Source organism: Bombus flavifrons, chromosome 3, assembly GCF_040668555.2.
Source record: "Bombus flavifrons isolate JBK064 chromosome 3, iyBomFlav1_principal, whole genome shotgun sequence".
In the NCBI taxonomy this organism is placed as follows: Eukaryota; Metazoa; Arthropoda; class Insecta; order Hymenoptera; family Apidae; genus Bombus; species Bombus flavifrons.
In genome coordinates, this window is record NC_138444.1 from 14182791 (window position 1) to 14197260 (window position 14470).

Sequence of the window (14470 nt, forward strand, 5' to 3'; positions counted from 1 at the left end):
AATAAGAAAAACTCATCAAGTAGGGATGATTGCCGTTCCCTCCACCGTGAACCGCCGACAACCCTCGCCCACGGGAGCCACCACGGGTCTCTATGCTATTCCATGTCTGTAATCTAGGCTTCCCCCCTTCTTCCATGGGTCCTCAGGAATTCGCCTACGGGTTATTGTCCAAGTATCTTCGCTATGTTGACCTTCAATAATGAAAGAATACCTTGGAAGAACGATACACAGGAGTGGATCTGCAGGGACGCGAAAGATGCCGAAGATTAGGCCGAGAGTAATATTAAACGAGCCGGTTGGGCTGTTACAATGGTTGGAAAAATTTGATGAAAATTTTAGGTGAATTTAGAGAAAGTCTCGTTGTCTTTGTATTATTGTTATTGTTATTATTATCGTGATTATTGTTGTAACAAATAATCGTGGTTTAGTTTCAAATTTTGATTGTACGAAGGTCGATGAAAATTTTAGGCAAATTTGGAGGGAGTTTTGTTATTTCTATATTATTATTGTAATTAATAATCGCGAGATATTATGCGCTATCACAACGATTCCTTCGTATTTGACATAATTTCTCGAAATTTCGTGACTATGGAACCACGTAATTGGGAAGTGACGGAAAGAAACGGATAACCCTCGCCTGATAGAGACTCGGTTATCTTCGTCACGAGTATCGAGTGTTTTATTTTATAACGACAAAGCAAAGGATCGAACGAAAAGAATTTTTCCGACGCCCATTATAATGATATTCGATTAAATGTTAAAGTTGCTTATATAAATTAATGAAATAATAACACGTCAGTGTTACCTGGAAAGTTACGTTTCTGGCATATTTCCGTCTCTAAAATAATATTTAACTACGGCCCAATGGAATTATTATTCCCCGTAAAAAAGTTCGTGAGATCCCTTCGAGTGATATTTTAAAACGGTGGAAAACGGAGAGGGTCGCGAAAAGAAAATTGACTGAAGAAAAGTCGAGCTCGTAAGGCAGCCAGCCCCGTGTGTAAACTTTTCTGAATTTCCTTAGGCAAATATTGGCCCTGGTCGCGTAACAGGGGCGTATAGCGCGCTGGCTCTTAGGGGAGGTCGCGAGGGCGAGGAAAATGAGATTTCTCTTCGATAGAGAAGGTTTCGTCGCGCGGCTCTGATGGCAATGGCGAATTTCAAATTAACTCGTATCGTGCTCTGGCGTGCCGCGTAATATCCAGAGACGCGTGTTCGGTTGAAATCATTTTGCAAAATGAAAAGTAAAATCACCTCTGTGTAATTGATTCAAGCTGTAAAGACACGTCAACGAGTTATCACTTGCGAAATCTACCAAACTTTTCATCTTGTGCAAGCGTTTTCACGCGCAATATCCTACGATTATATTCGATATCCTTCTTAACTTTTTCACTTTCACATCGTATATAGAAAAATATATGTACAATCTTTTGCCCGCCTATACGATACGGAAAGTATCGTTTAAAATTTACCGGGATCGTTTCCTATTCGATCGAAATTCGGCTAATAAAAATAATAAGCTCCCCTCCTAATAGCTTCTACCAAAGAAAGCAGGTGGTTCCCCAACGTGCCATAAACCTATATCGAAAACCCTTTCCACACTGGGTTTCTGAAGATCGTAGTTCTTTGCCTCTACCTAACTTCTTCCTTCCTTTCCCCTCTCTTACCTCGAACGTTATCGAGTAATATGCTTTTCAAAGGAATTACCTTAGAGAAGCTAGTAAAGGCGACACCTAAAGACAGGTACTGCTAAAGCCTAGTGACATTTACGAGATAATACGCGACAAAAGCGAGTTAGGAAATTTTATGGGGTCCCAGTCACAGTGAAAATATATATTTTTTTTTTCTTTTTCCTTCGGCGGGTAGCCGGACGGGACAGAAACCGCAATTATAGTCGTATTATGTGGCGTGGTTTGCGCGCATTTTCTTTTTGCCAAGTCGGCCGGACCTGGTCACGTGTAAAACCCGCGTTTAAAGGCGCCTGCTCAACGCGGTCAGCCCGTAAAAAGAGCGGCCGGCGACAATTCGTGAGATAACATTGGATTCTTTATCCCGTTTTATGGCCGGACAACTCGGTTCCTCTGTTTTAGGCTCGAACGTGTTATGTTTTACATTTCCACGTCCACGCACCGCGTGATTTTACTGTTTCCTCAGCCGGGACGCGCCGCCACGAGCCTTCGAACGCTCTTTTAAGAGCGCGACAGGCCATCTTTTTTTCCCGCGGAACTGGAAATCGGTTTTACGAGCGTAGCTATTCGAATATCTTAGCCAATGACAAAGAACTCGCTTAGAAAGTTGTACGAGAGATGTTAGAGACGCGAGAGAATCGAAGGAATTTGCCGAATGATAAATAGATCGTGAATATTTATGCAAATTCGCGCTTTTACGAATGTAATCGAAGAACGAAACTTAAGCAGAAAATTGTTGTATCTATTAAATATTTAACAAAGAGTATTTTGGATATTTTTTTGCATTTGCCAGATTTTCTATAAATCTGTAAAAATGATCTAACGATAGATGTACAGCGTAATTACGTTTTAGAGAACTGATCCTGTATACTTGACTTGTTCGAATTTGGCTCGATCGTTGCTTTCGTAAGAAGAAAAATTTCAATAGATTCGCTTTCAATTTGACAATTTACGAGTGAAATTGATCCTGCTCTTTAATGCTTTACGCCATCGTTACATGGACGCGTATTCGGACGTACTGTGTTCTTACGGGCGGAACATGCGAAGACTGTGATGCACACGGTCATAAAAATCTACATACATATACATACATATTTGATCACATTGCCATATCCAGACCATCACGTCTGACTGTGTGAAGAATACGTCTGAAGAATAAGTGAGACTTTCGAGAGAACTTTGCCTTTTCACATTTGATACTTTTAATGGTTTCGACGCTTAGATTCTTGGGAGAAGCAATTTGGAAATATACAGACAACGTTGGTTGGATTTATTCGTAATTTCAGAGAATTCGTGCGACGACAAACGTACGTAAGATTTATAAGAAAAATGATCGTTTGATAGCGACGTCTTCAGTTTTCTTTAGATATGTCAAACTCGAATTATCGTGAAAAATATTAATTGCCTGCGACTGAAAGAAACTTCGACTTACAAATTGTGCAAAGAAGGGAGAACCGTGATCTCGTTTCTAGTATCGACTCGCTCGCAATCAGACTTTTTCCTCCAGAATAAGAGAAAGGTAAAAAGGACTGGTACGGTGCAAGATAAATTTCTTTTCTGGTCCGCGATCGTCGACGGGTCAGAAAAAGAAGTTTCCGTCAGTTCTTGCCGGTGGAAGAACCTCGGAGGGATTTGAATACGATCGATTCCCAATAAATAAGGATTGCTCGTGATTATGGAGCTGGTCCTTCCACGTAGAAAGCGAACGAGGTTGAGAGGGTACGGAGGTGGGTCTCGCTATCTGTAAAAGATAACAGGACAACCCTTGGCGATGGTAGTTGGGTTGGGCTTCGTTAGACCGAGTCCCTTTCACGGGTCCTTCGATTTTATTCGAGGAACCGATTGGGAAAGAAAATCCTCGTGTTAGACTTTCGACTTCACGAAAGAAGCTTTTTTTCATCTGATATTGACTATGCGATTGTCAAATGTATATATAGGGTAAAACTATGGCAAAATGTTAAAAACATTGGGTTACTGGAAATGAAATAAGTCGATGAAAGGGAATGGAGCAGAGCGTGAAACGGGAGAAGATCAAAAAGCTTGAATTCTGTTACGAATCGGAAGAAGAGTAAGGTAATGGTGATATTCTGAATGCGCGAAGAAAAGAGAATGCTGAAATTTGATTGCGAGCGAAACTGAAACGGAACAAACGATTGCGATGACGCGTCGAGTTAAAAAGAGAAGAGACGAGAAGAAAGCTGAAATTCCATTGCGAATCTATACGAGGAGCAAGAGCAAATGTAATGGTGACATGTTGAGGCAAGCCGAGTGAAAAAAGGAAGGCGAAAAAGGAGAAGCTCGAATTCCATTGCGAATCAGACCGAAACGGAACAAACGAGTGCACCACCAACATGCCGAATCACTACGGGAAACAGAAGAAAAAAAAAGACCTAACTCGAACCTAAAAAGGAAACGTAAAAAAAGAAAAACAAGGAAAAGAAACAAGTATAAAAGAAAGAAAGAAAAAGAAAAGAAGAACAATCGAATACCTGGCCGGTAAGAATTCGCATCGCAAATCCGTCCCACGTCAACAGCGGACCGAAATCACGAATTCTCGGACTGTTGCGTGATCCGGCGTTGATTTATGACAAATAAGAGAATTCGGCCTGGCTACGCACGTTTCGAGCGGTATAACCAGGCGCGTACCAATAATGAATACGTATAAGGAAGAGGGAAGGAGCAGCCCCAGAGTCGAAACGGGGGATGGAGAAGGGGAGAGCGAGAGGGAAGCCCAGAGCGTACGGAGCCGTCGACTTATTTGAAATGTAAAGACGCGCCTCTCTTTTCTCTCTTCTTCGTCTTCGTCCCTCTGGCCGCGAATATTCCATTAGCGGCGCTCTGTGTGCGTGTAGGGCATTGCGCGTGGCATACATGCATAATCGTATATCAAATTATTTATATGTGCACCGGTGCACGGCAATGCGTCTGCGGAATGTACGTGCACACCGTATGGGAGAAATGTGCGCGCGAGCGAAACACACGGGTAATCCTCTAGCTCTGTCGCTGCATGATTTTCGTATGGTCACCTCTGTATATATACACCGTGGTCCTAAATTCGCGATACGAGTAAAATCAAAGGAGATGCTACGAGTCGAGATAAAAAAAAAAAAGAAAAAAATCACGAAAAACGAGATTGCATTGAACGCGATCGGTTTGAAGGAAATTTAGTTTCCTATGGTTATTACCTGTAGAATCATACCGATTTGCTTTCGACTACGAATTTAGCATCACGATGTATATGTATTGTTTGTGTACGTGAGTGAGTTTTATAGCGTCGTGTACAGGAGTACGAGTACGTGGAAACGCGAGCGTGAGAGCACGATGGCGCCGTCAGTCAATATTTATAAGCTACAGAGAGTTCTGTCCGTTTGTTTAACCTGTAGACGGAGACGCTCTTTTTTCTTATTTTTCCCGCGAACGATGTAAAATACGACGCAATAAATTGCTGCGAAAATTTCAGTCGGTTTCGGGGTGCCTAAAGGTTCGCCAAAGCTCTGTCACCAGCGAGGCGAATTTTGAAATGAGTGGAAAGTTGTTTGCTTGAAGTTTCTGTCGATCAGGTGTTTAAACAAATTGCGTAAATATGAAATACAAATATATATTTCAAGCGATACGTAATTTCTATAACGTTGAGCACACGCAAAATAACGTAGGAATAATAATCGAAACCTCTTTGATGTGTCCTTAAATTTTCACGCTAATATCTCTGTTAATTCGAAGACTAATCGAAATTAATCGGTTTAAAATATACGTTTGGAACAAGATAAAAAGTCTCCATCGACGAAACGTTGTAGCTTGGAATAGAATCAGTCGATGGCGTTGCAAATGTATTTCTTGATAATATATTAACGATTCTTAAATAAAGTAGAAGGTAGACAGGAAAATTGTACGCGAAGAACCGAGTACGAGAAACATCCGACTGAACGAGGAACGCTTGTACGAAGAAGTATATAAATATAGCTAAAGAAAATGCGATCGGCAATGAACACATCAATAAACGTCATCAAACACCACCTTTCATCCTCGTTGCGCGTATTTCTCGGAAAATCCCCGAAGAATTCTCAAGTTGTCCTCCTAATTGCAGATGCACGCGCGTACGAGATACTAGAAGTAACGTATCTTCGAGCAATCATCGAATCGGAATTCATGGCTCGTATCATTAGCAAATGCCGTAATGCGGTGACCAATTTGGATTCCCAGCAATCTCGCTACATACCGTACCAACTTTTCCTTTTCAAAGTATCGTTTAACGTTTTTTGTCGGTCTATTTCTGCGCATCCTGCATCGATCAAATCGAATAAGCATCGAAAAGGAACAAAAGGAGGAAAAATGGAGATCGTTCGAATGACGATCGTTTCATACCACCGCGTCCACCTGCGCTTATGCTTGCGAATCTCTCTGATCTATGTGTCGGTCTGTTGTATGCGTGATCTTGTACACTTTACAATCGCGTCTTCGGGCTATCCTTTGCGCCTGTATAGGTGGGTATACTTGAATCGATACATCGAACGTAGGTACGCGCGCACGGATTATCCGCAAAACGTCTGCCATTATGATTATGTTACTCTACGATCCAGATGTACGTGGCACGTTCGATCGAGCTCAGCTTTGTACGTGATCGGTAAGAGGGTACTTCTTCCCCCTCTCTCTTCTCTCTCTCTCTCTTTCCCTCTCTATTTGCCTCTCTCGATATTCTTATTTTCTTTATGCTCGATGGAGCACCGCAACGTTACCGATCGATTACCGAGACTTAATATTTTTACTACGTGAAATTTCGCTAAAGGCGGCATTACCATATTTTTTGTCATTGGCCTACGCCTACGTGAAGGGGTATATTGAAACCGCGAGAGTGCATCGAGGGTGAGCTGCACGGTAGAGATATTATTATAATGCGATCTCTTCGTACGCGCAACTTCTGTTTCTTGTTGCTTTGAATTTTTCTTAATTTATGCGGGTACTTGGACGTTTGGTTGACAATCGACTTTTGATAGAAATTATTACCACGTAATTCATTCGATTTGTTTCTCGGTTTTTATGATTCTTTATAAGGACGTTTCGCGTTTTGATAGATTTCTGATATAATTGCTATATAATGCGGTTTCTTTGATTGCCGAGCTACATTATTTGAATTCGTTTCAGAGATTATTAAAACGTGATTTACTCGATTGCGAGTTCTCTTTTTTGTAAAATCTTATTTATAGCAATCTTGTACAGAGTTACACCAAACTTTCTGCAAAGCTTCAAAGAGATATTTTCAGTTATCTTTTCTTTAAATTTATACTACGATCTTTTTCACACAATATTAGATAAACGTTAACGTACAGTACTAAGTTGAAAAGTCTGCGATCAAACTAGAATGTATTACACCACATTTAATTGCGATAATAATAACACTCGAGAACCAGCGTACGTTGTTCGACTATCGATATTTATTCGTATTTACAAGCATAAAAATGCAGCGCACGTTTCAAAACCAACTCGTATGTCATATACCTACTTGCAGCGATACAATTGAATATTCAGAAGGAAGTTCAGGATTATTTCAGGGTCATCATATCACGGGTCATCGAACCCATTCTACGTCTACGCATTCATAGTAAATAACACGTTACTTTCTAAATATACGTTGCTTTAGTATTTAAAGGGTCCTGGAACGATGTAAGATATACCTGCGCATATTATTTATATGGTACTCCTACTTAGTATGACTACTATATAGTAATTTCGTTTAAGAAACCCTTTACCATTCAGCAGGCAGGCTTAATAATTGATGCAAACCCTGATGACAGTAGGAAGAACAATATAATACGTATTCTACACAGAGTGATGACAAAGTTTAACTTTCCGTGTACGGTTTGCATACTGATCCGGGCTGCATCTCGTATGCACGCGCATTATCCGTGAAATTCTTCCCATTATGATTATCTGTTCGTTGCTGGACGATCCAGACGCCGCCGCGCCACGGCCGCTACGTTCGATCAAGCTGATCGTTGTACGTGATCAGTAAGAGGGATATATCTCTTCTTCTTTTTGGTATTCCTTCTTTGTAGTTGACCGCGTAAATAGATGTCAGTGATCTTTGCGTTAGACTCTCTTCCTACTTCCTATTTAAATTCCCTCTTCTCCATCGTTTCGAATATTTCGGGTCCTTTAGCTTTGCAAAGTTTTTTTTTAAATAGCTCGGAGAAATATACAGTTATTGGAATTTAGAGATTTAGAAATACTTAGTTGCAATTATCATTATAGTTTCTAGTGTTAGGTCGTCCGAAAAGTGTCTTTCTTTTACAACGACGCATCTTTATACAAACGTGAAACCTAATCTGTCGAACGTTGTGATCTTTATCTCGATAAAACAAAATGGATCGTACGTAATTCGATAAAATAATATAAAACGAAAAATGTTGTGTATCTATTGTTTCCTTGTAAAACGAAAGAAACTTTTCGAACGACCTGATATAATCTCGACACGCTTTTCACGAAAATAGCGTACGTACAGAACAACGAGTGGTATTTCCTATCGTAAAGAGATTATTTTTATTTAAAACTTTGTTTTCTGATTTAATCGAGTCGAGTATACAAAGAACGAAAGTAACATTCTATACGCAACATTTGCCTACAATGTCCGTCTGCGTGAACTTTAAATATATTTCGATATCTAATCTACAATTGCTGTTGTACATTTTTCTTTTCTATAAACAAAATAAGATTAAACTAAGACTATTCTAATTTTCAACGAACCAAAATTAATCCCCGTTAAGCTAGAAAAGGAAATTCGAATTCGTTTGGAGGCAGGCACTGGGCTTGTGGCAACAGAGCTCGTAAGAGTAGAAACCGTAATGACATTCTCTCCGATCAAAGGAAGCCACCCTCGAAATAGTCGAGGAAATTTAAAACGCTCCCTTTTTTAGCCAAAAAAGCAACGAAGACTGACGAGGGTTAATGCTGATCACGTAGCCGTGTACGTGTAACCTCTCTTCCCCTCGACTTTCTCCGGCGTAAAATCCATCCCTCGTCATTTTTCCCGCTGGCCGACGGTGCCATCGATCAATCAGAAGCTTTTGAGAAATTGTGGAAACCGGGGGACTGCGTTGAATTAAAAGTCGCGATTAACCGCACGTACGAAGCTCGTCCCATTTCTCGGATCTTCTGCGTTCGTTAAACGGTGGACGTTATTCGAATTTCGTAAGCTATATAATCGTGGGAATTTGTGGTTCAAGCGTCGTTGAAATGGTCCATCGAAAGATAATTGGAAGAGAGTCGCGAAGATTTTTACGATCTGCGTTGTCACGAGTAACGTTGTTACGTTTATTATTACCGTAGATAAAATTGCCGCGTTCGATATTGTTCGAGGTACATCCAGGTGTAATATATCAGCGAATATCAGTCCGCCGACCCTTGACGAAGCTAGCTACAATGATAGCGAAACATTGGCAACTTTTTTTTTTACACGACTCGCACCCGGAACCCTCGACCAGTGTAGATCGCAACGGTATCGTGTGCGATATCGCTAAGCGTAACAGAGTTGCTTGCGATAATTGGAAGGTCCCTTGGAATTAAAATATTTTGAAGTTTCGAAAATTAGATCTCACTAATTTTCCATTTCCAATTCAACGAATAGCCTTCCATTCTCTACAAACAATCGTCGTTTTCTCCGTCAATGGGAAAGTATTTTATTTGTTCCCCTAGTATTCCCGGCGAATCGAATTTTAAATCGGACAAACAGAAACTGCGTGATCGTTCTTCCGTTTCCATAGCAGGGGGAGACGACACGTTAGCACGTGGAATGATGATCGTGACCCGAAAAATGGCAAGGGGAGAGTATCGTTCGGAGTATTGATTGCCGATCGTGTCGCGCACCCCTGACATGAATTATCATCGGCGATAGCAGTAAAAAGAATAGAAGAAAAAAAAAGAAACGCCTGAGTCATCGGGGCCATTCGATAGCCACCCTTCATCGGAACATTCAACGCGGAACATTCGACGATTTTCGTATTCCGTGCGCGATCTTTGCATTGCTCGCTGGAGAAACCTCGATACCATTTATCATAATCCATCGACATCGGCCAGATAAGACGACGGATTAACACGTAACTACCGTACCGATCACGTACAGGAACAATCGGAACACTGAACAATGTGATTGCACGCGAAACGATGTAACGTTCTACTCGCTAATGGAAAATTAAATGTAATAGCTGAGGGAGTGGAAAGAGATGCGTGTTTGTTTTTAACGGATATTTGTGTTTCAACGTATTTGATCGCGTGAATTTTATAGTAGGTTTTCTTGGAAGGGGTGAATTGCGTTATAAAGAGCGATACATTTAAAAAAAAGTCGTCAATTGTTTGATTTGCAAGAATTAATTCTAAAAGTAACTTATTTATATCGCAATTCGATGAGAACGTCCAAATATTTTTGTGACAGGCAGTATTAGGATGAAGATCAGAATTATTTTAAAGATAATATTTATAATTCACAGTGGAATTGTTTTATAAGTTTTCTTTTTAAATAGCAAACAACACACTCGAGCGATATTCTATTAGAAACTCTGAAAGTTAGAAAACTCAAAGAATATTAAGCAAATAGTAAAAGAAGAGAAATTGTTTATTGTTCGAGTAAACGCTGGAACGAATAAACTTTACATTCGAAATCAATTTATTGGAAGATTTATTGCGTCAGCGTTCTGTAATTGCCTTAAAACTATGTTAAAATTCTTCCGTTATCCAACGACTGCAACTTTCTTCAAACTAAATACGCTTTTACTTCTGTCAACGATTGTCACGATATTCCTCGAGTAGGAACACGCTTGTTTTTTCCGTTTCCGGTAACCTTGCAGTCAAACGACGTTAGCTTAAACGTTTTTCGCGTCCTCCACACCGCCGTAAATAATTCTGATAAGCAACAGCGCGCAAACGTGCGAACAGGAAGCAATTAGCATCGCGCTTTCGCGGATTATTGTCGGACGGTTGCTTTCTCATCTCATTTTCTCGGTAATATAATTGCGGAGAAAATAACACGCGTAACGATTTCCAGCTAGACCGCGGTTAAGCATTCCCGTAAAAGCATTAGCCACGTTTACCGCCTCGGGAGCAGCGGAAATTTTTGTATCAGCTTGCATAATTTAGCTATTTGCTTGTCGTTTTAATGGGCGACCCTAGGCCGCCATTTTCCTTCACGATTTTCCACGCTGCTCTCCAAGCCGTTTAGATGACTTTGTCAGCGTCTCGTCCGCGACAAAAACATAATTACCTCTCTAATTGCGCCTAATGACACTACCGATATACCATCTTTTTGCGGGGAAACGAATCTCTCGGGCAAATTGAAGACTTCTTGCTTGGAGTCAACAGACTAAAATAGACGATGATAAGTTTGAGGTTCATTTTTTTTTGGAGAAATAGAATCGTGCGATTCGACTTGTTAATTAATTTGGTAACTAGCTTGCTCTGTTCGTAAATGTTAGAAAACATAAATATAATATTCTACCGTTTTCGATTCGTGTTCGCTGTATAAAACACGTAAATTGTATTTTCCCCGCACATGCGTTACGTTTTAGAGTAAAAATGGTATAAATTATTTGTAGTAAATTAACGTACGATAAAAGCAAATGGACTTTTCCTGGTTCGTGTCAATCAGATCTAAAATTGACAGCTGAAACCACAGTGTCCGAACGATTCAAAGAATTTCACACTGTCCAGTGTAAATCAATCTAACGCGACGTTTCAAAGAAAAAAACTTTCTGAAGGCGTTACCTAATTAACACCTACGTAAAGCATACACGTGTAATCAGTGAGTTAACTACTAATTTTAGGAACCGAGACAACATCTTGTTAACGAATTAAGTATCAAACATAGGAAGTATAAATCTCCGAAACAATGCTAACGACGTGGCTTCTGTAAATATTTCGTTCTTCGATTTTTCAATAGATACACATCGTGAGAATTGTAAAATATCGTACTAGTAGAATTTTAAATAAAATACACTATAATGTTCCTTTCTAAAGTTTAAAATGCATTTAGATTAAAAGAAGCAATGTAATACGCAGTGTATTAGATTGAAAAAATATTGTTCAACACAACTTGTTACTTGTTCTAAAAATTCGTGTACATTTCTCTAACTGATCGTAAATAACGGAGAAATTGATTCGTTTTGATATGTATCTTTTAAAATACGGACAATACCTCGAAACATATGCCGCAGCGTACAGTAGTGAACACAATCGCGAAAATTTATTGTAACAACGTGATTTGCATTGCATCGCTTTACGTTTCCCTCTTTTTATCACTCGAACGACACCGCGTGAAAATGAACGTGAAATTCGATTATGTCCATGCGTGTCAGACATATCATAAATTATTTGCATTGTACGCACTTATTCCTTTCCCTCAGCTGTTCCCTTATTACGTCGTGTTTCAAACGAACCTCACTTTGTTCAAGTATCCACATATAGTACACGAAAAATATATAAACCATATAATAGGACATGTAATATCCTGTATCTTCTGTCATATCTATCTATTTCTGGCCTTTATTGGCCTTCAACTTGGTAATTATAAAAATTTCTGGTTAAAGAATACCAGCTCAAAGACAAATAATTCAACTTTAACTAGTTGCATTTAGCTTCGTTCGAACAGCACCCTTATCCCTATGACACTATAATTCCACTTGAGAGTGGCAATCGTAATTCCATTTAAGAATATCATTTATTCTCATGTTCAAAATCACATTTAATATAACAGTTCCTCTTACGTTTCATCTTAACATAGCGTCTCTGTTTCGTAGAAACGTAGCAAATTCTATCTCTAATCGATAATTCCTCGTTGATTCCTACACTCCGGTGAAATTCAGATACTGTTCTCGCGTAAACCATAACTTTCGAAACAGGAGGATGCTGTACACTGCGTTCTCGGTAGACCCAAGGAAAACAAAATTCGTGTACGCTGTTTTTCAGACCAAAAGCAGAGCGTAACCTGTTCTCGCTATTTTGGATAACAGCGAAGACGCACGAAAGAGTGGAAGGAGTAACGACTACCAATATCAATCAGCTTCCCAGTGGATCAGAAGGAAAACGAATCACCGTGCGCGCGATCACTGCGGACTACCCAGGACCCAGCCACGTAAGATTGTCCATTCAAAGTAAATGGCGCGCGGCCCATTAAAAAGAGGCTGGATGTCCATGAAGAATTCAGAAGCTCGCGGACGCAGAGGGCAAGAAGAAGGTCGAAGGTGGCGCGACGACGCCGTGGTACGCGGTTTTTCCTTTCGGTGGCGTGGCTTACGGCACCCAAGAGGCGCGGCCGCTTCGACGCCGGGCATACCGAACAGGCATTACTTGATTGTCTCGTCAGAAACGAAGCAACGGAGCTGCCATGGCCTTAATCTAACTTTCTTGCTCGCTCTGGTAGATATCGTCCGGTGGATATCGTCCGCACACGTGGTTCCAGAACGTACGATCTCGGAACGGAGAGAACGAATCGAGAGACACCGAGGAACGCGATCACGTCGCCGGACGTTTCTCTCGGATCATCTACGAATTGCCTCAGAATTGCGTTTTAGCGAGTCTCGTATCGGAGCGGCCGTGACGAGCAAGTTTGTGCGAGTGTTTGTTGGTGAAAGGGTTATTTTCCTAGGTAGGTTTCCTATTCTAGCAAATGTCGTTAAAATTGCGATTCGTGGGACGAATTTACAATTTTTATTCTTTATTCGTATTTCTGTAAGAAATTCCATCCGAAGAAGATCGTAAGAAGTTCAAGTCGATTCTATATTTAATTGAATTCAATGTTCTAGGCGGAGATTTTATTTCGTATTTTGAACCGAAATGGTAGCTGTTAGAAGGAATTTATCATTTTTCTCCGGTTGCTAGCTTTATGTTCTTATTGAAGGAGGAATGTGAAACACAGAGCGGAACATATGGATGTCGTGACAAGGAAGTAAATATGTTAAATGAAAATATAGAAGCAGCGTTTTGAATTAGGCGAGATAAGATGAGAATGATAGAACGTTTTAGGCGTTGCGATTTATCCGAGATTAATGCGAACTATCACGAAGGAAGCTGCAGTCGCTTTGAATGAATTACATTTTGTTTTAATCGAAACATTACTAATTACGTAGAATTGGTATAGTTTTATGAGAAGCTTGATTACGCTTTAGATAAGACAGTAACAGTTAGGCGTGCAAAAGAAGCGAAATCTTTTTTCCCTATTTATTCTAATCTATTCATATAAAGAATAAATATTCGGTATTCGGAATAAGCTAATTTATTCTGATTTTAAGCAAATTGCTCCTCTTTCTTTCAAATGTACATAACTAATTGATTTATACCGATATAAAGTATCTCTTCTCGATGTATATAAAACTATTATGAACTACTTAGGGAAACTCAATAAGTAGATTTTTTGCTTCCTGATTAGCAACGTTATTGATCCGATCGAAATCGAAGAATGAATGGAGAGCAAATTAGACTGCTTCTGAAAACTAGTTAGTGTCTAGTTATTACTTTGGTTTACGTGTCCAGCCACGCGATATATTTTTAGAAATTATTTTAACCCGTTACGCAAGTGAATATTTGCTTCGACTAAAAGATCAGCAAGGTAATTCTACACCTACGTGACGAATAAAACTGAGCTGTCCATTGAATTATTTAATTCCAACTCTATTTTCGTTCAGGCAACATTTTATCTCTGTTAAAATAAATAAATTGCAATAGTTGATCGTACACGGAAATTATATGATTTTCAGACTTCTTCTCTTTGTCCTCTTTCTTTTTTTTTTTTTTTGAATACTTTC

General features: G+C 39.8%; 1 protein-coding gene across 7 annotated transcripts in view; it reads right to left on the reverse strand.

The window, feature by feature from the left end:
- Positions 1-14470, reverse strand: part of zfh2 (Zn finger homeodomain 2) — a 411031-nt gene that overhangs the window by 61789 nt on the left and 334772 nt on the right. The gene's annotated exons all lie outside the window — the stretch shown is intronic.